Here is a 25,359-nt window from a genome sequence, read left to right on the forward strand (position 1 = left end):
ATTTGGCATAGTTTATTATTATTTATTATTATTATTATTATTATTATTATTATTATTATTATTATTATTATTATATCCTAAAATCTTCTCTGCACATTTAATCTGTTCTTTCATGTTGGTAGCATGTAGAAAAACAAAATCATATCAAACACAGGCCCTTAATGAGAAAGGGGAACCAAAGGGTTAAGGGGCATTTACATTTCAGAGCATTCTGTCTCCTATCTTCAATAGCTGGTTGGTACTCCCACTGCAGAGTTCCTGAGAGTATTTTCTGAGCTGCCAATCTTCATCAGTTGGGTCCCCTGGGCTGTCAGCACTGTCCTTCCCTCCCTGGCAAGGCTGGTCACACCATCCATCTCATCTCACCTTCCCCTCCATGCTCAGACCCCCATTTCTTGAGCGTCTGTCAAGGCAGAACACGTGGGGCTCACTGAAGGACTGACCCACTTTAGACAGTTTTCCTGTGCCTCAGCCATAACCAGGTAGTTATTAACCAACCCTGTGATTAACATGAAAATTAACAGCTTGAAAAACAGGGCCAATCCTCCGATCTGTCTGTCCACTTTAGAGACTAATCTGCCCCAGCCTCCTCCATGCTGACTCACTTGTGATGTTTTTCTCACAGCCAACTTTCTTTCCCAAACACTGGGAAATGATGTATGAAACGCCTGGGCTCATAAATCATTACCCCCAAGTCCTAAATTTTACTTTGGATCATCAGAGCAGTCCAAATCTGAAAGCAAATACAAATATAGATAATTTCACGCCAAGGTTGGGGGGAAAATGTTTTCTTGTCTGCCGGGAACGTCATTTAACCTCTTAGTACCACTGTTGGCTGTGTCTACCTTCATGATACACAGATGTTAATTCCTTCTCCGACCCAGGTATCATGGATGGAAAGTATTCAGATCTGTTTAAACATTGCCAGGGAAACCCTATAGCAGGTCTGCAACTCAAGATCTCCTAGCTTGTGAGGACTCGCCATGTACCCCCAGTGAAGCAGCTCTGAACACACTATGAGGTGTTCTTCACTCCTTGTCACGTTAGTGCTTAGTGAGTTGTAGACAGAATGGAAAGACCCTGTGAAGAGCATCATGAGGTGTAAGCATCTCAGGTGCGGCATGAACTTTCTCTGGTATCCTCAGAATGGGTTTTATGCTCCCGTGTTCATGAAGCTCCTCTGGGAGGTGAGCTGTGGTGAGGTTCAAAGCTTTAACTGAGAACGTCTTGTGTGAGTAGCTCAAAATACATCTTTCAAATTAGTCTAGCACACTCTTATTTAATTCTCTTGTTCAAATGTCAACTTTTTGTCAGGCTGGTGTAGTATTTTTTTTCCCCTCTATTTCAATAGGCACCTACTCATTTGGCCAACAGTATTCTCTTGACAAGGGAAATTTGATTGCTGTGGACCAGAACTCTTTGGAGAACCAACTTCAAGATACCCTCACCTACCAGGGTGCAGACATACAGCTCTTCCTGGTTTTCCCAGACACAGGGTGAATTTCACCTCTTATTGGGTCATGCTGGTTTCCAGAAAGGGAGGGGAAGGAAGGCAGAGAGAGAGAGAGAGAGAGAGAGAGAGAGAGAGAGAGAGAGAGAGAGAGAGAGAGAGAGAGAGAGAGAGAGAGAGAGATGAAGATAGATGTATAGCTGGATACATGAAGAGCCCCACCTTATGAAAGATACTTAACATATCTATGTCTCCGTTTCTTGTTCTGCGAAATGGGTTTAACTGATATTTGACAGGTTGATGGTAAGTTCACTTCCACTTTTTGGTAGAGAGTCTTGAGACTCTTGAGAATCTGATCATACATGAGTACATGGGTGATGATTGCTACTATTATCCTGATGACTTAATGGATATTCTTTACCTCTCTAGTTCCTAACCCTCCCTACCCAGCTATCTAAGACTGTTAGCAGTGTAGCACTCATTAACTTTTCTTTCCCCAGCTTTGGGGATGTCCCCTGAAATTGACTTTCCTAACTCCCACTTCCTCTACTTTCTTTTCCTTCTATTTATTCCTTTTGCTTTTTCTCATATTGACCTTATTCAGACTTATTCTCTCAGCCAAAACATCATTTGCCCAGGCTTCAAATGTGCAACCTCTCCACTAGTTTCCCAGAATCCTCGGCATTCTCCATTGTCATTCTTTTTTTCTTTTATCATCTACCTCCTCTTCTCTTTGTTTCTTCTCTCCCATCTCATCATCTTCAATCCAGATCCAGTTTTCAGCTACCTGTGATCTGTTCCCATCTAACAGACCCCCATAGCATCCCAGGGGCAGACTTAGATTCTTCCTTCCAGGTAAGAGAGCCTTTGGTCTTAAATGCCCATCTTGCTTGGCATAAGAAGGTTTGCATCAATTTCCTACCCACATTCAAAACTTCAGAGTTGTCTTGATTCTTCTCATTTTCCCTCCTCACATCTCATCTGTGCAGGTTTTATATCATCATTCCCACCAAAGCCTCAAGTGTCCATCGCCCCAGTGCTATGGTGGAAGGGCACATTCTGCTTACCCTGCATTTCACAATCATCATTAAACTCTGCCCACCTTTAATCTCATTCTTCCCAGTGCTCCATGTATCTGTATCCATAGGAACCAGTTCTCTCACATCAGAACCTCTAGGTTGGCACCTAGGCACTGTATCACGTTCCTGGAGGGACTTCCATGTGTATCCTAGGCTGATGACTATATAGCTCAAAGGGATAGCTAAGCATGTCCAAGCTGGTCGGTCAATGGTCCTGACCATTTCAACATATGGTTAGCACTGGAGAGCCTGTTGAATCAACATGCCAGACACTATTCTTAGCATTCCTGAGTACGTGGTTCTGAAAAAAGGAGAGATGGGAAGATGGGGAGGATTTCATTTTAAATTGGGTCTCAGAAGCTGCTATTTGTTGCTGGTCTTTGTTGACCAAACTCAGAACTGTAGCACAAGGTATTGAGTTGTCCTCTTTAAGGGCAGAATCATGTAAATTGAAAGCACGTAGAGCAGCTCATTAAGCCTGGATCAATAAATAAACCTGGCAATGCTCTGACAAAGGGCCAGGTGAGCAGGGACTTGGAGCAAGTCGTGTCTTCCACAAGATCTTGTTCTTTTAGTGACTTTGCTCACTAGGAAAGGCTGGACTTTGTGTTCATATCCAACACTTAGTTAGGGGTGGAGCCAAATGCCAGAAGATGCAAACAAATACAACAGTGAGAAAGCAATGTGTGGTCCAACTCACAATCTGAGGAATTTCCCAAGCTCTCAACTGAATTCTCTATCCCTGTTCACTGCCTGCTCATCACGTTATCATATATTTGTCTATTTATCTGTCTGTCATCTATCATCTCTATCTATCTATCTATCTATCTATCTATCTATCTATCTATCTATCTATCTATCTATCTATCTATCTATCATGTATCTATGTATCCATTCATCTCCTGGGATATCTATGGGTCAGTTTGTCTATGTAACAGCTATGAAACACAAGAATATATTTAGAAAGATTAGACTAACATGAGGCAGCTCTCACAAATGCAGAAAAGAATATAGGTCCCGGCAGAACTACTGCTGGACTACCCTATTACTAGGAAGGATATGGGTTATTTTCCCTTTCATTTTATTTAGGTTTTACAGGTAATTGCGACCTAGCAGGCAGATAAATCTGTATTCAACATCTCCTGGCAGGAATCCTTGTAAATAACATTCTTACCCAAATTCTTTAGGGCTTGTAGCGAGAAAGGGGGATGATGAATATAATGTGGAATGGGGTTTGTAAATCTTTTTAAGACTTGATTTTCCCCCTACTTTTCTAAGCATCCGTATTACAACCAGTCCTTTAGCTAATATTGTTTTTGTGCCGAAAAGCAAAGTTTACCAGGGCTGGCTTCACTGTGAGCACTTTATAATTACAGGAGAAGGACAAGTGCCTGAATTCTGAACAGAAGAAAAAAAAGCACCAAGAGCTGTATCAATTCAGCTAATGGCACAAATGAGACTTAAGAACCAAATGAAGGACTAGTAATAGGATGGACCCTCATCGCCTGCTAAATTAGGGGAAAAATCCTACAAAGCTAAACTAAACTAGCTCATCACTCAGTCCTTACTCATATTCTCAAAGTGTGGATTAATCAGAGAGCCAGGGAAGAGAGGAGCAGGCCTCTGCCTCCCATTCTTTGAAGTGTGATAGAATGATGAGCTTATGTTAGATGCTTTTCTGTCACCATAGACCAACCGAGTTCAACACATTTTGGGTGGTTATGAAGATGCATGTAGTCATCATTTAGTGACTGGGACAGCCATGCTTTAATCAGGCCAGGGACGCACGCACACTGGTTATTTTCTGGACATTTAGCAAGAAGGAAAATGTCGATATGATCCTTAAGGTTTTTCCTGGGTGAGAGCATCTGGGATTTCCACTGCAGGCTTCTTGTGTGAGGTGAGGAAGAACTTCCTTGGTAATACTGTCGGGGACGGTTCTGAGAGGACGACACAGATCTGTCTCACCTTCATTCTGGGCTGGGTTAACAGATTTATCATAAATTGAGTATCTGGATTCTCTTTGAGAGGAATCTCTATTCCTTGGTTTTATTTTGGATTTTTCTTTTAGCTCCTTTTTTTTTTTTTTTTTGGTAAACATTTGTTTTTAAATTCTGCATATGCATGCATATGTGAGTGCAGGAACCAAAAAGGCACAGAAGGGCATTTGGATGCTTCAGCTGGAGTTACATGCGGTTGTGAGCTACAAGCATGGGTACTGGGAACTGAACTCCGGTCCTCTCTAAGCTGCTGAGCCATCTTTCCAGCCTCTGCCCCCACTTCTTAATAAGAGCACATCTTCATCTCTGCTGGGTTTTCTATTGTGAATGTTTTCTGTCTTTTTCTAGAGGGAAGACTCGGTGTTTGCTTATTGTTTTATTTTCTCCATCAACCAACAAGCAGCTTCAGAATGAAAGTGAACTGAGTGAGTGCAGGCATCGCCTGTTGATCAAGAACTTCATGCTCCAATTATGGCCATTTTAGTAAAATTTCTGACTTCCACATCATCTAAGGTGGGCAGACCACCATAGTCCTTCACCACTAGTGTCCCTTAGTCTTTTTGTCCCCCATTACTGCAGCAAACACCAAAGGCTACATAATCATGTAAAGAAAGGGATTTTTCATTCAGCACTCAGCTCAGGATGATGAAGAGGTACTGGTACCGGCCTGGCTGTATGAGGGCCTCGTGGCACATGGCTTCACAATAGCCAGTGTGTATGTGAGCAGAAGAGATTCCATGGCAAAATAGGTTGCCAGGGTGTGATAAGTGTCCCATCAGAACTACAATAATCAGGCTGGAGCAGGAGCCCGGTGGATAATGTACTTGCTGTATAAACATGAGGAACCACCGAGTTCGGATCCCCAGATCCACATAAATGCTAAGTATGTATGGTGGCCCTCCCCTTAGAGAGCAGAGCCAGGGATCCGTGAAGGAAGCTGGCTCGCTAGACTAGCCAGACTGATGAGCTCTGAGTTCAGGTGAGAGACCCTGCCTCAGTGAACAAATTATAAAAATATAAGGAAGACTTTCGATATCAACCTCAGAGCTCCACACACACACATATGCATGTGAGCATGTGCACGCACATGCGCAGACATAAACATACCTAAGATGAAAACAGAAAACCATCAAAAATAACATCAACAAAAGAAGTACATTAATTGCTTCCAATATATTACACCAGAGTTGTGAGAACGGCCATCAGCCCCTACATGTTAAAGGCCTACCATCTCAACAGGGCCACACCAAGAACCAAGCCTCCAACACATGAGTCTTGGGAATGCAGACTGCTTCAGAACAACAATATGTCACCTCGGTATGGATGTATTTACCCATCATCTGTCCTTTAGCATTGCAAGCTCCTGCACTCCCAGACTCAGGGTCTTCCTTTGTTTCAACATCTCTTTACTTGCTGCCTGCATTGTCTGAAGTCTCTTCTACCCCAGCCCATGGCTGCTCATGACTCAGGTTATTAGCCGGGTTTTATACTGCAGAAAGGCTTTGTATAAACCCAGTACTAGCTCAGGTATGAAGTGCACCCAGTGTCATGTTATGCTAGTGTGTGTCAGGGTACCTAACTTCCTTCCTTGCAAGAACCTCCTGTGTCTGCTGTTCTTCAGGCTGTTCCTACTGGTGCTGCCACCAACTAGACTAGAGTTGGCCATTTTTGATTTGTCACCTCTTATATAATGTCATTGTGTATGATGTAACATCTGTAATAGTAGATGTTCCATAAGCATTGAAGTAATGGGAATGAGTTATTTGTATCATTGATGACAGTAAAAAAAAAAAAAAACTATTCCATGAAACTTCAGTTTCTAAGCCTCACATAGCATCCTTTACAGAAAACACTGACTAGCAACTGCTGAGACCAGTGGGACCAAATACCACTTGGGAACATTTTAGAAACACAAAGTTTTGGATGCCAACTTAGACTGTTGGATAGAATATTGCACAGGAGTCTGAAATCTGTATTCTTCAAGCTCTATAGGTGCTTGCTAGGGAGAACCTCTGTTCGAAGTAATTAGAAGCAATATTTGGGAACGAAGCACACAGCAGAGAGAAGGCCAAGGCCAAGGGAATGTAGCAGGGACGGCTCACGTCCTAGCGGCTATGCTTGATTTGCTGCGTATGTGGATTTGGGTAGCTTAGCTAAACTCTGTGAGGATCATTTCCTTCATTAATAAAAGGCAGAGGGGGAGCAGAACAAATGACAAATTTTAAATGACTAGTGTGCCTACGGTACAGTGCCAGTTCAACAGATGGTGGGCCCTAATTTACGGTTCCCCCAAATGTACGCCATTTAAGATCAGTTCCAAAAATGTTCAGAGGGAGGAGAAAGAAGAGTGGAGGGAGAGGAGGAGGCAGAGGAAAGTGGAAGGCAGAGGCAGTGGAGATGAAGAGGTAGGATGGGGAGAAATGGGGAAAGGCAGAGAGGGAAAGATGTGAAGGAGAAAGGGAGGAAGAGGACGGCTCATGCCTCCTCAGGGGTCAAATAACTTGGAGAAACAACAAATGTGTTCTCATGGAGACTCTTATTTCCCATAAGTAAATTAAGGGCTCTGAAAAATGTTGGCAATCCCCACTCAAGTGCAATTTTATTTAATTCTTTTTTTTTTTTTTGCCAAGTTTCTTCTTTCTCTTCTTCCTTCCGCCCTCGGGGTGAGCTCTTTCCCATGGTTCCTCCATTCCCTCTCAGCTCCTTCTCTCCCTCATTTCAAGGGTGAGCAGGGGAGGGGGTGCCCCTGATCATCCAGGAAAAGAAAAATGAAAATTTCACATTAGTTTCGGGCCTTAGGCCATTTTGTTTCTAACTAGCAATTTGGGGAAACAACCTCAAGTCAACATACTGACTGTGTGGGAAACGTGGATTGTGATTTGTCAGTCGCTTACCAGGTACTCATGAATGATGATGCACTGTTAGGCACACTTTAAGAACTGAGGATGCTGGCCATAGTTAAGGAAGCAGGTTCAGGTGGGAGAGCTGTCCAAGGAAATGATATTCAGTTGAGTAGAGGCCCAGGTCTGTCATGAGAGATGTGGAGAAAGACCAGGCAGGTGGAACCGGAATTGCAAGCAAGGCATAGAAAGGGCTCAGTGCTTATGATGAATGGGGGAGGCCTAGCGTGGCTGTAGGGTGGAGCAGGTAGAGTAGGATTGGAGTCAAGACTGCTAGGCTGTGGTCCTAGCCTCTCACACTAACTATAATACCTGGTCTGGGTCTCACACTAAATATAGCAAATGCCCTCGTGTGGCTTGGCATTGAGGTAGGGGAATCTTGTCCCAGGCTTTAAACACAACTCCCATAGATCTAGAGAGCCAACATGTTTGTTTACCATTCATTCACCCATTGGCAAGTCACCTTTGATTTTTGATAAGCCAGGCACAGTACTTAGTGGGTAGAATAAACACAGAGAAATAACACTCTGTTCTCGTGGCATTTTCTACCTAGTAAGGCATGGCAGTGCCAGGGGTTCTTGGTGACCGTACACCATATTATGCTGATGTCAAACTATCCATCACACCCTTTTGGGGGTTATGTACAGTGGGACTCAGTATTTGGTGGACCTGAAACATCACACTACTCTATTGACTGCATAAGTGCATGGTTTTACCACACTGAGCCTGTCTGGATTCTGAGTTGTATATTCACATGCATTAGAACAATAAAAGTCAAAACTAGCACCTGACCTCAGTTTCCCAAACATTGCTAACAATGGTTAACTAATACTAACAACTGGTTCTCCCAATACTCAAATGACCATTCTACTACACTTTTAAAAGTAGATTATTTCCTTCTTTATTTTGTTAAAAAAAAAAGTCCCCCCTCTAACACTATCTTGAAAGGCCTCTTGTTTAGAAAAAAAAAAAAGGTTAAAAAATGTTTCACACGGCAAATGAGTAGAAAAATACTGGCAACGAAGCATATTCTAAGGTAATTTAAGCGTTGTGATAAGCCAAAAGGAAAGATAAACAGCCCCCAGAAACGCACAGTGTTAAAGAGGCTGCTCCCTCTTAAACTCTAATTGGACACAGCAGGGGTCTTGATCCGTGGGTCTAGTTGTTTATGAGTGGAATTTCCTTCTACAGTGTAATAAGTTAAAGCGCCAGTTTGGCTGCTCTGAAGTTGATTGCCTCACTCCTAATCATGTAACCTCTAACCGGATGTAACCTCTAACCGGATGTAACCTCTAACCAGGGAGGACAGCGGTGGGAGGAGCAGAGCGGTGAAAACACATACCCGAGTCCGGAACACAAAGTAGGCAAATGGTTCCTATGTTTTCCTGATTTCCTGTTTTGAGGGGCTGCCAAGTGAGCACCAGCCTACCCAGAAGTCCCCTTAATGTTTCTTACATTTGAGGGAGTTCTCAGTAGCCTGACCCCACTTGTAAGAGCAGGTGCTGATGAAGCCAGAGAAGACGGTAAGAGAAGAAGTCTGGCCAAGAGCTAAGTCTGGAGCTGAGCGGTCTCCGGTGGTGCCTCGGAGTTAGTGTCAGGATTAATGAGCGATTTTGAATGAGGTTCTGAGTTCTATGGGTGGAAGTGCTGATTCCTGTGTCCGTGTAGGGCATCATTACTATTAATAAGCAATAATGATAACTTGCTCTCTGCCTCTCACTGTGCAATGGAGAGGCATTTTTTTCCCACACATTATCTTGAAGTATAATTATCCCTGTGTTATAAATGGTGAAACTAAAACACAGAGAAGTTAATTAAACAACTTGCCCAGGGTAACAATAGTCCAAATGGAGAAGAGAATATGGCATAGACTCGGGAGCTCTTAAGAGCATGTGATCGCAGAGCAATGTTGGAGGCAAATATGAGTGCAGCACTGACTTATTCCCGTGCATGCTGACACTGTATTCCTTTTGTGTTCATAGGTGTGCATTATGTGAGGGGGGAGTTCAGGTTCCTGCATGCATGCGCATGTATGGGAATGTGCACGCATGTACATGTATGTGTGTGTGCATGTGGAAGCCAGAGAATCCAGCAGTCCTCAACCTATGGGTCGCAACCCCTTTGGGGTCTAATGACTCTTTCACAGGAATCACCTGTCAGGTATTCCACATACCTTTCTGATTCATAACAGTAGCAACATTACAGTTATGAAATAGCAAGGAAAATAACTTTATGGTTAGGGGGGTCACCGCAACACGAGGAACTAGGGGTCGCAGCATTGGGAAGGTTGAGAACCACTGGATTAACAACTTGCCAACTTGTTTTTTGGTGTGTGCTTTCTCAATGAACCTGTAAATCACTCATTTGGCTAGCTGGCTAGCCAGCAAGCCCAAGGGATCCTTTGGCCTCCCAAGTCCTGGGTTTACAGCTTTGCACCATAGCACTTTGGGCTCTTTGCTTATGTTCAAGGAATCCAAACTCAGGTCCTCCTGCTTTACCATAATGGCTTTATTGACTGTGCCATCCTCCCCAGCCCCACATACTCAAGCTTTTTTTTTTTCTTTTCTAGATATGGCTTCTAAAACAATAGGTTTGGAAGAGGACACCCATCCCTAATCCCTAACGTCACAATGGCGTGGCGCATGTTATTCTGCGTCCTGTAAGTTTTTCCTCTTATCTATGCTTACTTCTACATATGGGCAACAGGAGTGCTCATTCTTGTCTATCATTTTAGAAGGGTAAACAGCCCTTTAATTAGAGGGTTAGGGAAAAAACAAAACCACAGCAAACAAACAAACAAACAAACAAACAAACAGAAAACCAGGTTGCATTGTAACAAGGGAGTATTTTCTAGAAAGACCAAGATGTTTTCTTTCAAACTGTCCAAACACACAACTCTTGGCACGGATGCAATCAGGCATGAATCCTAATATTCACAAAGAAATGAATTTATCTTATGAGGTGTGTGCTTTATTTCATTCATTCTTAAATATATATTTTCAAATTGACTTTTCCCATAGCTAAGGTTTAAGAATCATGTGCATATTTAATGGGGCACTGCCATTTTCCTACTGTGAAAGGTTCTAATTAAATCTACAGTGTGCTCACTATCAGTGTCGTTTTAAGATGAAGCTATATGATATTTGCTGATTTCTTTCTTTAAAAATATTTATTTTTATTTCATGTGTGTGACTGTTTTACCTGCAAGTATGGATGAACACTGTTTGCATGTCTAGTGCTCCCAGAGGCCAGAAGAGGATAATAAATTTCCTGGAACTAGAGTTAAGGGTGACTGTAAACCACCTGCTATGTGGGTGCTGAGAACCGAACCCAGTTTCTCTGCAAGAGCAGCAACTGCTCTTAACCATTGAGCCAGCTCTCCAGCCCCATCTTTGTAGGTTTCTACACAGAGTCTCTGTGGCATCTGGCAATGCAATGCATGAGAAGACTAGACAGAATTTATCCAGCATAGGAATTTTCATTTTGTGAAAGCTGGATTTTTTTTTCAAAGCAGGCTAGATCTGATCAAGCTTTTGCAAGCTTGGGTTATTCTAATTAAACAAATCTCACATGGATCCTTTGCCTTTGTGATGGAACAGACAGCTCAGGGCAGCAGAATCTCAGAGTGACTATCGTCCGAGTGACTGTCAGAAGGAGCTTCAAACCATGTAACGCCCAGTACCACGACACACTGGACACATCACAGTTATTTGATTAAAACATGTAGTCGGCCCATGGCTTCTGAGGATCAAGTTCAGAGCTAGAGGTGATACAGTCTTCCATGTTGTACAACTCGCATATCAACAACAGTAATACTAACAACAGCTTGAATTGAATTCTACTCCTAAGCCCCGTAGTCTCAACATTCACAGTTCTGTGTAAAACCCAGCTGTGTGATAAAGACACACGGTCCAGGCTCTCTAAAACGTAGACAACCTTCCAGTGATCCCCATAATATCCCCTCCCTAGTTGTGCACACTTGTCGGCGAGTCTGGTGAGAGAAGACCTGGAATGAGAAAAGTCCTTTGACTTAACAAGTTTTGTTTCATGTACAAGAGTTTCCATGATATGACTGATAGTAGAGATTAGACATAACTGACGGGCAGCTCGTAAAGCTACCAAGATCTAAGGAGTAACCAAAGAAAACCAGCCAGGAAGCTGAAAATGTGTCTGGGGTTAGCATAAGCTAAATATTTAAAAATTCTACTAATGTGGTATATGTGAAGATAACAAGTGTTTTCATTGCGGAAACCAGTTCCTCAGGAGCGAGCCATCTTCATGTAACACAAAATGAGAAGCTGGGTGTGATGCTTCACGTCTGTCATCCTAGCACTCAGCAAGCCGAATGAACCAAGAGGATCATGGTTGGATGGTAGCCTTGGCTACGTAGTGAGGCTCAAAACCAATCAACCAACCAAAAATAAGAACAAATAAACCAACAACAAACAAAAATATGAACAAATAAATCAACAACAAAAGCAGGAAAGAGTAAATAGACCATGAACATTGCATGTGAACATGTAAAAACATGTAAAAACCCATCAATCTTTGGCTACATAGGAGAAAAAAATCACAGAAATGCCAGGATCTATGGCACATTACTTGTTAATGGAGCATTTGAGACTCTTCAAACAAATAAGACCTGGTGTTGAGTTTTTTTTCTTTTAATCCTTAGAGAAGTAGTCTGCTAAGTGGGGATAACGGTGCCTGCAGACATCTTACCATGTGGCTGTAGGGAAGAGAGTAGTGCAACTAGGTAATGCACATGGTAGTGTTCTCTAGAAGTGAGAGTGGTACAGCAGTGTGGAGACCGTTATTAGGATGCTAGTGAGGGCACTGACAGAATCATCATCATCTAGGCCCAAAGGGTAAGTAACTGGAATCACAAGGTCGCATGCCAGAGCATCAGGCAAATGGGGAAACCCTCCCCATCTGAAAATGGGCAGCCTGTTTTCTGTGATCATGATGGGGTGTAGCAGAGTGTTACAAACTGTGAAGTAATTTCAAAAGATAAAATTGCAAATGTTTATATGAAATCTTTTGACTTTTAATGTTCCTGCCTAGTGTCTGTCTGTCTGACTGTATTGTATGTATATGTCCCATATATTTGTATATCTATTGTCTATGATATATGCATCTATATATATCTATGTACCTATGTGAGTATTTATGTATCTGTCTATATATAATATCTGAGAAGATATCACAAATATGACGGCAAGCTCATTTATTCAATTTGTTCAACACAGCCCATGTGTTGAAGTAGGAAACGTTAGGTAAATATGACAATGATGATATTTATTTAATATCCTCACCATCACCATCATCAACAAGCAAGCAAAGGGCTGCAGTTTAGTTTCCTGTTTTGGGGAGAGCAATGCTTCCTTTTAAAAGAACGGTATGTCTCTGGGCTAGTGCTATGAGCCTGCATCTCTAGCCATTTAGATGGCAGAGGCTAGAGGATACCTGGAGTCCAGGAGTTAAGAGACAGTCCTGGAAGAAATGAAGGAAGGAAAGAACGAGGGAAGAGAGAGAGAGAGAGAGAGAGAGAGAACAGTTTGCTACTTCGACATACCACTGGAAGCCAAGAGATTGTCATATGCTTCCTTCTCACTCTTTGCTTAGAATCATGAAATTTCAAAGTTGGAAGAGATTTTTTTCTGAAACATCTGGGCCACATCCTCCTAGTGCTATAAAATAAAAGCCAAAGTGCCCCAGAGAGAAGGGGCTGTGCCAGGATGCAGGAGGTTGTGGGTGGAAGGAGGGTCCTGCAGCTTCCACCACCTCGAGGGCTCTTTCTTCTCCTGGTGATTTTCTTTCTTTGTCTTACAGGTTCTTTTTATCTTCAGAACCCTTTCAGCAATTTGAGATCAATAAAGAGAGGCAGAAAAGGCCACAGCTGCCTACTGTAATATATCTTTTTTTCCCCTCCCTGTGAATTATTTTCACAACAGATCTTGTCTCTTATATTCTAACTAGTTTTCAGGCCTCATGAGAAGGTGCAGAGGTTAGGAAAAGAAATAAAAACCCCTGGCATCCTAATATCTTAACTAGGCGGTATCTCATCCTATCGCTTTCTATCTTAGTAAAGTAAATTGCTTGACCCAGTGCAGGATGACCAAGAGAAGAACTTACAGAGAAATAGGGGGGAATCTAAGCTGGGAAAGTTCAGTGATTATTCTAGGCAACCAAGTCGCTGATTGAAATGTATCAGAGACAGGGGTTACTGTAGAGAGAGTCACATGTAAAGTGAGATCCTAAGCAGGCAGGGTAAAGGGGAAGGTAGGTGGGTAATGGCCAGACACCCCAGGGAGATAGAAAAGGTCACTGAGATGAAAATAACCTTGAGTACTGGGAATGAGTGCTCCATTACCACAGACGGGAAGAAAACACCATGTCCAATCAGATGGAACAGATTGAAATGCGATTCCAGTCAAGTGTGAATGCCACCAAATGCATCCTGAAACTATCTGGGAAGCTGGCATGAAGGGAGAGGAGTCCAGTCCCCCCTCCCCCCCACCTCTCAACCCAACCATCATTGGACATCAGTATAGTTCAAGAACAGGGACTTGTAAGGCTGTAGTGGTCACAAATGCATCTCCATAGCCCCCAAGTGAGGCAGGTGGGAGGTGCCCTTTTGTATAAGGACGAGATTGTTCTGCCAAGGCACAAAAGAGGCACTCTACCATCAGGAGACTTTAAATGAAGGGATACAAAGTCTGCCTCCAAGGGGAAGAAGGAAGAAAAGAACGATTGATCATTGCCTTTTATTGCTGGTTTCCTATGGCTGAGTGTTCGCTGATAAGAATTGGTTTAACTCCAAGATGCTGTCTTGGAGACAATTACTGTTTTCTGCTAAAATACAACTCTGGCAGAAAACATTAATTTAAGTGATAACTGCCTAACTGCGTCAGTACTGGGCATGTGTTCGCCACAGCATCATCTCGTCTTTGGCATTACAAGCATCAGGAAGTGATAGGTCATAAGGAACAGAAATCATAAAACAAAGTATTTGATGGAAAAATGACAAAGGAGAGCTGGTATTGGCCCTGGGGCATCCAGGGAAGGCTGGTGCTGGAATTCTAAGGTAGCACATAACATAGTTCTTTCTACGATTTGCTAGGTTATTCAGATTCTAGAGTTTAAATATTAACTACTCTTTCTTTTGCTTGCTTCTGGCTTTCTTTGCTCTCCGCTCTCTGTGTAGTACTTTTCCATCATCTAGAGAGGCCTTCTTCATTCTGCTTCTCTCCTACCACAGACTGGGGAAGGGCCAAGAGCCAGCATTTGCACACACTGTTGTCTTGGACCACTTCTTTTTTTTTTTTTTAAATCAAAGATACTTCTGCACCCTTCTTTCTTCCTTTGACTTTGTGCATGGCTTATTTGATTCTTGACCTGATTTCTGAGCATATGAAATGTGTTAAGCTCAGTGCACAGACTACAATGAACCACTGGGAAGGTACAGAGCTTGTCTTCAGAAAACTGAAGTATAATTGAATACAGGGGAGCCTGGTGCGGCCAAATAGTGGACAGGCATGTGCTACACAGCATAGGTCTATCCTGCTAAGCATCTAATTGAATACTGTTGTGGGCTGAACAGTGTTTTCCAATCCCCAAAAGGGGTATACCTATGAAGTGATCTTATTTGGACTTAGTGGCATTGTTTGCTGATGTAATTCAATTGACTTAATTTTGGATTATCATGAATTACCCCTTTTCAGGTGACTGGTATTCTTGAGGGGACAAAAAGATTTTGAGCTCCACAGACTTTCATGGGTAAAGGGGTTCATGTGAAGATGGAGGCAATTTTTCTCTTCTCTTCAAAAAGTGACTACGCTTACACCCACAACCTTAGATGGCCTTAGATCTTACTTTACAGTGACTTGAGTCAATAAGATGGACCCCATGTTTGTTGCCCCATTTGGCCACTGCCCCTTTAAAGCTTTCCCTACAAGATGTTTTTCTTATTTCAACCATACAAGGTACTAAGTAAGGCAAATGGACTAAAGAAGTGACCCCTGTCTTTAAGTGGTGACAATTTAATGTCGACACAAGTGACTTATATGCATGAAACACCAAGAGAATATTACAAATTAGAATGTAATGAGGTACTAAATTGAATGAGGCAGACTATAAGACTCGTCTCGCCACTGTGAAAGGGGTATCAGGTTGGGCGGGGATGGCGAGGGAAGGCTTGTAGATGAAACTCAGTTAGTAATGAAACCAAGTGATAGTCATGAAACTGTCTCTGTCCTCATGCTTGGAGTTTGGAATGGATTGGGATAGAGACCCACTACAGCATCTTCACAGGATTTCCAAACAATAGAAGCAACCACCATTCAGGAAAGCGCAATGGCATCTAACCATGCAAGGTCCAGGCTCTTGGTGTCATTTCAAACAAGCCTTCCCTATAATCAGCATACAATGTATTGAAAGAAGTAGATTGGAGGATGGTAAAGGGTGACAAAATTTTGGGGTTCAGACTTCCCACTGCGTAGTTTTCATGCCCCACGTCCGTGCTTTCCTTTAAGATGTTTTCTTTCCACTGGAGCAAGGAAAATGTGCCAGTCTGTGGAACCATGCAGCTCTACGATATTTGGTTTAAAAATAGCAAGCGTTTCCCATCGGCACCAGTTTCTTCCTCCCCAGAAGCAACTGCATCTACCTTTTTTTAGCTGATTATTTTGGTATTTATCTCTAGTTCTATAAATAACACTCTCCGCTGCTATTTCTTGTGTTCTCATAAAGCTTGCTACTCACTGACTTCTCACTACAGAAGGTGCAGAGCTAGGCTCCTTTTCTCTACCTCCCCACCCCACTCCACACAGGCCCCCTTCCCTTACCCCATGTTTTCCTGAGCCTATACTCACACTGTCCATCCACACTGGCAGCGAGCGTGGTGCTTGGCTGTGGTCCTCGGACACAAGCTATGTAAGGGATGCTGATAACTTACTTAGCTTTGCACATAGGATTTATATAGAAGTCTGTTTGTTTGTGTTTGTTCAGCAGGGTGTGTATGTGTGTCACGCATGTGTGTGTTTCGGTATCCCCCCAGTGTACCTGTATGAATCTGAGGAGGATATCTGCTAGCCCATTTTACCATTGTCTGTCTTATGCCCTTGAGACAGGACCTCTCTCTGAATCTGTAGTTTGTGTCTTTGTATTTATTTATTTCTGTACAGTGGCTAAAAGTAAAATCCCAGCCATCCTCTTGACTCTATACCCCAGTGCCGGGGTTACTAGCCCATAGGCCATGCCTTGATTTTTTTTGTAATGTAGGTATCAGGGACCCCCAAAGTCAGGTCCTAATACTTAGTTAGTGTTCTTACCCACTGAGGCAGGGCCTCCAGAATCGTCTTTCCACCATTGTTGCCTTCCTTAATAACAATGCACACATCCTTAGGCGGTCATAGACTGCCACCATTTTGCTATCTGTAAAGGAAGGATCATAATACAAATTCACAGCACAAGGGTCTCAGTGTGCTCTAACAAAGCACTGCCAGAAAGGAATACATGTGGCCGAGCAAAAATTCATTCACTTATTCCAACGACAGAGAGGCACACAGCAAGGGGATGGGAGTTTGAATCAAAGTGTAAGGATGGGGTTACGTGAGGTAATTTCCAGGTTCAAGGGAGCAGGCAGAGAGAGAGAGAGAGAGAGAGAGAGAGAGAGAGAGAGAGGTTAAGATGTGAGGACCTTTAAGATGTGGAGCCTAGTGGGAGGTCTCAAGACTCCTCCCCTGTGCTTTGGCAGAGCTCATATGCTCCTGCCACTGTAGTCACAAATCCCATTGAGGTGATGCAGAAAGGGACCCTTGCCAGAGCTGGTGCTATGATTATAGATTTCCAAAACAATGAACTACAGACACCTCTTTTCTGCATAAGTAAGCTTCAAGTATTTTGCTGTGGTAACAAAACTACACTAATTGAGACTGTTGATATTCACTTGCTAGTTTTGGGGTACTGTCATGAAGCACGATTACTATCTTCATATTATCATTTTATCTAGCTTCATCAGGGGTCTTGAGCAGTGGTGGCATTCAACACTCAGTGAACTAATTGTTTGTGTTCAATAAAATAAACAAATAAACAACAACAAAACCACCTTGGCCTAGCTGTGAATCCAGGCCAGTTTCTAACACCTCCTGATTAGTGACTGGCTGATACCCAGGGCTATTTTGTTTTTCTCCAAGGTAAGGATTGTATGGATCACCACAGAACAATAGTGTGTGTGTGTGTGTGTGTGTGTGTGTGTGTGTGTGTGTGTGTGTGTGTGTGTGTGTAGGTCAGTGAACAGCATATAGCAGTCATTTGTTTCCCTCCAACATGTGGGATTCTGGAATCAAAGTCAGGGCATCCATCTTTGCCACAGTGCCCATACCTGCTGAACCATCTCCATGACTATTAGTGGATATTTAACCAAAGAAGACATACAAATGGCAAAAAAGGATGTCCCATATCAGTAGTCACTAGGGACTGGAATCATGTCACAGTACATGCCACTTCACAACAATCAGGATGGCTATCTCTGAGGAAAAAAAACATATCCAGAAACAAGCGTTGCAGGGTGGTGGTGGTGGTGGTGGTGGTGGGTAGTAGAAAAATGAAGATCATTGTGTGTTCCTAGTGGGAATAAAAAATGATGTGGCTCATGCCTTTAATCCCATCACTTGGGAGACAGAGGCAGGTGGATTTCTGAGTTCTAGGCCAGCCTGGTCTACAGGGTGAGTTCCAGGACAGCCAGGGCTACACAGAGAAACCCTATCTCAAACAACCCCCCCCTCAAAAAAAAAGATGTGGCCACTGGGAAAAACAGTACAGCAACTCACTAAAACCTTCAAACCCATCACTATCTTGTGTCTCAGTGATCCGGCCAATGAGTATCATTGTACACTGCACATTGTACTCTCAAAGGAGTTGAAGGTCCAACAGGTCACTGCACAGTCATGTTATCTGCAGAGCTGGAAGGTGGTACAGGCTGAGTGTCTACTGATAGTGATGTGAATAGCAAAGTGAGACAAACAGAACATCCACAGTAGACATTAATCATCTTAAAAGAAAGGAAATTCTTCCCCATGCCACAGCAGGGATGGAACCAGAAGGCATTACAGTAAGTGAAACTATCAGTCACCCATGAAAGAACAAACATAGCTAGATTCTATTTATATGAGGCCCCCAGAGTGGCCAAACCCAGAGAAAGAAATATAATTATGGCTGCCAGGAGCTAAGGGGGGTTAATGGGTGTCAAACTCTATTTTCAATCCTTTATGTCAATTTAAATCCATGGCAACTGCTTTCAGATCTCGATAGACTACCCAGTATACCCTGGGCTTCAAATCCATTCCACAAGAAACACATGCATGTTGGTTGGAGTGGATGAAACTATCCTGGAGATGGATAATTACATATAGTGTGAGCACAGAACTGTGTGTAAAATATGGGGAGAATGATAGCATTCCTGATAGGTGTATTTTATCATGGTTAGGAAATGTGTGTTGGAATTTATATTGGCTGTGCTTGCTGGCGCCAGACCTATGCAAGATCAAGCCAGCCAAAGCTCCAGCAAGAATGGTGGAGGGGATCAGAAGTCCTACCTTAGTTGAGGAGCTATTGGCAGTTGATGGCTACTGGGGGTAGAAGAAGTCAGTCTTCTTTAGTAATGGTCCAGTGGATGCCCCTGCACCTACGCATACTGGGAGCACTAAATTGACTCAGCAGGTTTGAAACAGAGTATGTGAAATTGGAAGAGGTAGATGGTGGTGAGCTAGATTTAATCAAAACATATTATATACAATTTTGAAGTTCTCAATACTTTTCTAAAAGTACATTGTAAAAAAAAATGCTGGTTTGGTTGGGGCATAGCTCAATGGTCAAAACCTGCACAAGCTCCTGCATTGATCTTCACCACTTCAAGAAGTATTTGCTAACCTAAAATATAACCCTCCATTGTATGTATGTATGTATGTATGTATGTATGTATGTATGTATGTATGTATGTATGTATGTGTATATATATATATATATGTGTGTGTGTGTTGCATTTTTGTATTTCATAATTATGTGCTATCATTGTGTACCAACTGAAATTTAAAGAGTTTGAAAAATAAATATCAGATCTAACCTCTGCTTCGGTTGATTTTAAATCTCTTTTCAAGATATTTTGATGCATTAGGATATCCTTTAGTAATTCATGCCAGCTTCGGGAGCTGCAGACAACACTGTTTCACACGTTTAAAAAAATGAAATATACACTATTCAATTTTATGGTGCTAGGAAGTATTTGAACTGCAGGTTGGATTTAAGCAGAATGGAGTTCTGAGACCACACTTTTAAAAGTTATACATATCCTTAAATCTTGTTTATCTGATGAGACTGTGGGATTCCTTATTGGAAAATATATTTATGCTGGGATTTAAGAAAATTTGAGACATTTCCAACAAAAGAACTAGTGTAAAGCTATATTGTAAAATGACTAGTAAATGCAGTATAGGTAGCTGCACTTTGAATTAAATGTGGAATGTTACAAGGAATTTGGGAAGATCGGAAGATCTGGTTAGGGCAGGAAAATGTTAAAGATTGCATGCAGGTAGCAGTCTTTGCTTTGCTGGGACATCGGTTCTTATGTACCCAGAAGCTGAGGACAGAGGTGGAGAAGCAGAAGATACACAATGCGGATCGACCCTGGGATTTGTGTCAATATCCAGATTATTTGCTGAGGGGAAGTGGTTCTCTGCTGGCTGTCACGTTCCCTCTGTGCATCTCCAAAGGAATTACCTGTCCATCTTCATTGTGTGCTTACGGGCACTGCCGGTGCAGAAGCCTCGTCCCACCCTAGCTGGGCTGGAAATTGGTGAACTGACAAACTATTACAGGCATGTATGTTTAAATGCATTTTACAAGAGGGAAAGTGAGAGTAAAAGTCTTATCTCTACAGCTTTGTTGGGCAAGATGGTAATGTCTGGATTTGAGTGGTAGGTATACCTACTGTCAAATCTTGGAGTTGGAGACTTTGTTCTAGAAGATGGGGGTGGACGTTTCTAGAACCTGAGGTGCATGCTGATAGAACTATGCCCCCCTCCTTTGCTCAGGTTACTGCCACCATTTTTACCTCCGTGTTACAAGCCCCAATACTTCTTTCCACAATGTAGACAGGTAAAATGCAAAGATTTGCACTGCATTACTGTGCATTTTGGTTTTAACATCAGTGAAGCTCATGGTGCCAAAGATGAAAAGGGATAGAAAAGGGGAAGAGGAGATGGGGGGAGGGAGGATGGGAGGAAGGGGGCAGTCTGGAAGCCTTAAATTCTGAGAAAGCTTGGTGCAGGTGGGTACAGGTAACTCACCAAAAGAATGCTACATAAGAAGGAAGCTTAGAGATCTTTCAAGCCAATGACTAATGACAGGTAGATAAACTGAGGCCAAGAAAGACTGAAAGACTTGAAAAGTCTCACGCCTGCTGCAGATCAGGGGTAAGGTATATAAAAAGGTCAAATTCTATTTCTGAATCAAACTCTAGGAAATAAGGTCAACAATCATCAAATTGGACTTCCTGAAATTAAAAATCTGCGTGCAGCAAAGGTCACAGTTAGTTGAGTGAAAAAAAAATCAGCCTACAAGTAGCTGAAAAGTCTTTGCTAGTTGTACATCTAACAGAGGATTTATATCTGTAATAAACAAAGAACACAAAAGTCTAAATAACAAAAAATTAAAAAGAGATAGTCAGGAAAAGGGTCAACATGAGAAATGCAAATTGAAAGCACATTGAGACCCCATATGACTCTAATTGGATATCCATCATTGAGAAAATAAACAGAACAATTGCTGTCAAGGACATGGACAAAAGGTAGTTTTTATATACTGCCAGGGAAATTGTGGAATAGTTTGTTCTTTATGGAAATCAATATGAAGGTTTCCCAAAAGACTAAACCAGATCCACTGTATAACCCCGCATTCCCACCCCGGAGTATGGACACAAAAGATCCTAAGTTGAACACATCATAGAGGTATTTCATCAACACTTTCTGCAGTATCATTCATAACAGTTAAACTATGGACCAGATAGATGTTCAAGAAGAGAGGAATGGATATAGAAAGTATGTAATGTAATATACATATGTGCATATGTGCATATATACATACACATAATGTAATATACATATGTGTGGTGTGTGTATACATCACACACATACACATTATGCGCATCATACACGCATATATACTTAGTCATAAAGAATCATGAAGTAGTGTTGTTTGCAGAAGAATTGATACAACCAGAAACACTCATATTAAATGAAATCTCAGAAAGACGAGTGCCCTGTGTCTTTCCTCCTTTGTGGTCCCTAGATGTTCTACAGTCCTAGAAAACCACATTTAACTGTAAAGAAAATGAAAGTGGAATCAGCTAGAGAAGAAAGAGGAGAAATGGGCTGGGGTAGGGTGAGCAGGGGTGAGCTGAGAAAAGGGAGGACTACAGGGAGGGGCAAGAGTAGGAGAGTATGGACTCTCAGGGGAGCAAAAGAAAGGGGGGAGGTTCAATGTACAACACATATCTGTAAAAGTTTAAAAGATACAGACAGAGCCAAGCTCTCCATCTTCTACTTTAGACTTTTCCCCCTTATATAGATGTTCCCCCAGATGTTAAGCTTTGTGGGAACTGAGAAACAAAAAGAGTTTGTAGAGTCCCTGAACTGGAATGAGCGTCTCACCGGAAGAGTGTGGAATGGAGGTGTTAAGAAGTTGGAGAGTCAGATGCAGATATTTGCACCCAACCAATAGACAGAAGCAGCTGACCCCTGTTGTTGAATTAAGGAAGGCAGAAAAAAACTGAGAAGAAGGGAGACCCTGTAGGAGGACCAGCAGTCTCAATCTGAACCCCCGAGATCTCTCAAACACTGGACCACCAAACAGACAGCATATACCAGCTGATATGAGGCCCCCAACACACATACAGTAGAGGACTTCCAGGTCTGTGTTCATTCAGAGATGATGCACCTAACCCTCAAGAGACTGGAGGCCCCAGGGAGTTTAGCAGTCATGTGGAGTGGGGGGGTGGGGGCATCCACATGGAGACAGGGTGGGGTGATGAGGAGGTGTGGGATGTGGAGCAGTCAGAGGGTGGATGGCAGGAGCAGGGAATGGAATATGGAGTGTAAAAATAAATTAATTAAAAATAAAAGAAGTGGAGGTAGAGGGTATTTTGTCGTGCGTACTTGGAGCTTTCAACCTTTGCAAACTGTAACCCCTGGCTCTTTGATACCAAGCCTCTGCTGTACACTATATATATATTTATATATTCTGAGGTTAATATCTGCCACAAAGCAGGTAGAGAGTTTGCAGTAAGGAAGTTTTCCACATTTAGGGGTTAAAGTCCAGGCTCTTTATTTTCCTACTGTGTGAACAACACTGACGAGTCCTCCAAACTCCTTGTGTCCCAGCATTCTCCACTAGAAAAAGGCTACAGTGATAATTGTTGCTACAGGAGATATGGTGGGGTTAAATCCAAGTTCATAATGAAAAGTGCACATGCGTTCAGAATAACTAGAAGCGAGAGGACAGGGCTGTGAGCTCATAGCCAAGTCCTGCATGGCTCTGTGTTTCTGGAAGGAAAGAAAGCTCTCCAGGGCCAGTTCCAAGCACCGTCACGTCAGCCTACACTGCCCAGTGAACTTGCAATCCAGACATGACGAACAGCCTTCTGAGCACAAGAAAGAAGTGAGGGGGTAGCTCAGAAAGGCTGGCTTAGGCCTGTGTGGGAAAAAGCCAAGCTGAGAAAGTGAGGGATATTTGACCCAAAGAAAAGGGAAAGAGCACTGAACCCAAAGCCAGCAACTCCCACTCAAGGCTAGCCTTCCCCAGGGCTGCCCTCATCTGTAAACCACTCAGGGCTCCCAGGCTCCTATGTCACAAGTGTAAAAGTGCATACAAAATGTAATACAACCTTATCACTTACAGGTGATTGATTACCATTTAAAGACACTTAAAAAGAAAAAAAATTGATATGTCTTATATATGTGTAAATATAAGTGTATACAATCTATAAAAGTAGAGGGCATTTGTGGTGTCTCTTATGTCTTCTTTCCAGAAAATTCTCCACTGCTTTCCATCATATACAATGTAAAAGCAGTAAACATATCAAAGGGATGCAGCTATAAATGGCATGTATCCACTCAATTCATGTTCATTTAATCATCAATTATGAATCTGCTACCAGGGCACAGGGGAGGAGCTAAAGGATGGAATGAGGCTAAGAAAAAGCCAAGGAAGCAAGGAGACCTGTGATGGGATAAACAATCCCATATCACATACAGGGACTTTGGGAGATTGGAGGGGAGGGGAGGGGAGGGGAGGGAAAGGGAGGGGAGGGGAGGGGAGACAAAAGGAAGAGGGGGAGGGGAAACGGGAGGAAAAAGAGGAAGGAGAGGAGGGAAGAAAGCAGAGCACCTGTTCACTGAAGCAGAATTTCATCCTTAACTTACATAGTAATAACTCCAAACTTTTCAGGAAATCCTAGAGGAAATGAAACTTCAATGGGTAAAAAAGCAAGACAATGCATAGTACTTTAAGGAGACTTTTCTCCCCCACACTAAATTTACAAGGGCAAGATATTTCATTCATCAATGTTTTAAATACTTATTATATCTGCAAGTGTTTTGCATATGTGTGTATATGTTCTATTCAAGTTCTTGGTGCCTCCAGAGGTCAGAAGAGGATAGCAGGTACTCTAGAACCAGAGTTCTAGATGGTTCTGGGTCACCTTGTGAGTGGTGGGAATCCAACCCATGCCCTTTGTAAGAGCCGCCCTAGTGTTCTTAACTACTGAGCCATCTCTCTAGTCCTAAAAATTCACTACTAAAAAAAAAAAAAAGCAAAAACAAAAACTTCTTGAGTGTGCAGCCTTCTCATCTGTCCTCAAGGCTCCCTGTTGATCATGGTAGGGTCCAAAGAGTAAGACTGTCCTGGTAGGGTGCCGTCCTTGTCATGAATGGATAGTGTCATCAAGACAAGTTTATATACTGGTTATCTCCTTTCAAGGTTTTAGATTGCGCTGTTACTGCAGAGTCTGCTAACCCACATACCAACATCAAATGAGCAATGATTCTGCCCTGTGTCACCCATGAGATCTGCAGTTCACAAGGTCTGTGGGAAGAATTAAGGTCAAGCCAAGTTCTGCCCTTGGAATGTTCAGCCTTTGAGCGCTTGTACCATTGCTGTTAAGCTGAGAGTACGGTGCAACTTGTCTAGAGGGAGGTCACAGAAAGTTTGGGGAGGGAATTGCGTATGTTTTGTGAGTACTGCTGAGAACTGATTTGTCATCTGTGATGTACCCAGGACCCTTTCTGTGGTGAGAACTATACTGTTTCCTTAAACAGCCACTTTGCTTGTGTCTCTTGGTCACTATGCACCCTCTAATCTGTTTTTCTTTTTCTTTGGCTACCAGGAAGCTTAGACTTAAGTTTTCTATCTACATTAAATAATACAGATTTTTATTTGTATGAACAAACATAATGCCCCCGAAGACTTTTCTGTACATTCTTATGTCATCTAAGTATAGCTTTAGAGTTTTTAGAAATAACTGTTATAAGGGAGGTTCAAGAGAAAGATAGGCAGAGAGAGAGAGAGAGAGAGAGAGAGAGAGCTCTTTCTTTTTGATGCCAGACAAGACAATCTTTAAGATATCTAGGTAAATGCTTGGGGAATAGCTTACTCTGTATAGTACTTGTCTTGCAAGCACAGGACCTGGATTCTATGTCCAGAACACATGTAAAAGGCTAGTTGTGCTTAGATGCATGCCTTTAATCCTAGTACTGGCAGTGGAAACAGGTAGATCCCTCGTGCTCACTCTGCAGCCAGCTAGCCTATGTGGTGAACCCCAGGCCAACTAAGGAAATAATGTGAACACCACCTGAGGAATGACACCTAAAGCTGAC

At 42.5% G+C, this 25,359-nt stretch overlaps 1 protein-coding gene and 1 long non-coding RNA gene across 24 annotated transcripts in view; one reads left to right on the top strand and one right to left on the bottom strand.

Annotated features, from left to right (window-relative positions):
- Tenm2 (teneurin transmembrane protein 2) overlaps positions 1-25,359 on the bottom strand; it is a 1,230,398-nt gene that overhangs the window by 349,298 nt on the left and 855,741 nt on the right. The gene's annotated exons all lie outside the window — the stretch shown is intronic.
- The window catches only part of Gm33585, a 74,342-nt gene continuing 50,704 nt past the window's right edge, over positions 1,722-25,359 (top strand). Inside the window, exons 1-2 of one of the 2 annotated variants that reach the window (XR_003949661.1) lie at positions 1,722-8,952; positions 9,999-10,088. This is a non-coding gene — a long non-coding RNA (predicted gene, 33585). Of the gene's footprint in view, positions 10,089-25,359 lie in introns of both variants that reach the window. The other variant, XR_879795.3, reaches the window with a different exon arrangement.

The sequence above is a fragment of the Mus musculus genome, chromosome 11 (genome assembly GCF_000001635.26).
Source record: "Mus musculus strain C57BL/6J chromosome 11, GRCm38.p6 C57BL/6J".
Classification (NCBI taxonomy): Eukaryota; Metazoa; Chordata; class Mammalia; order Rodentia; family Muridae; genus Mus; species Mus musculus.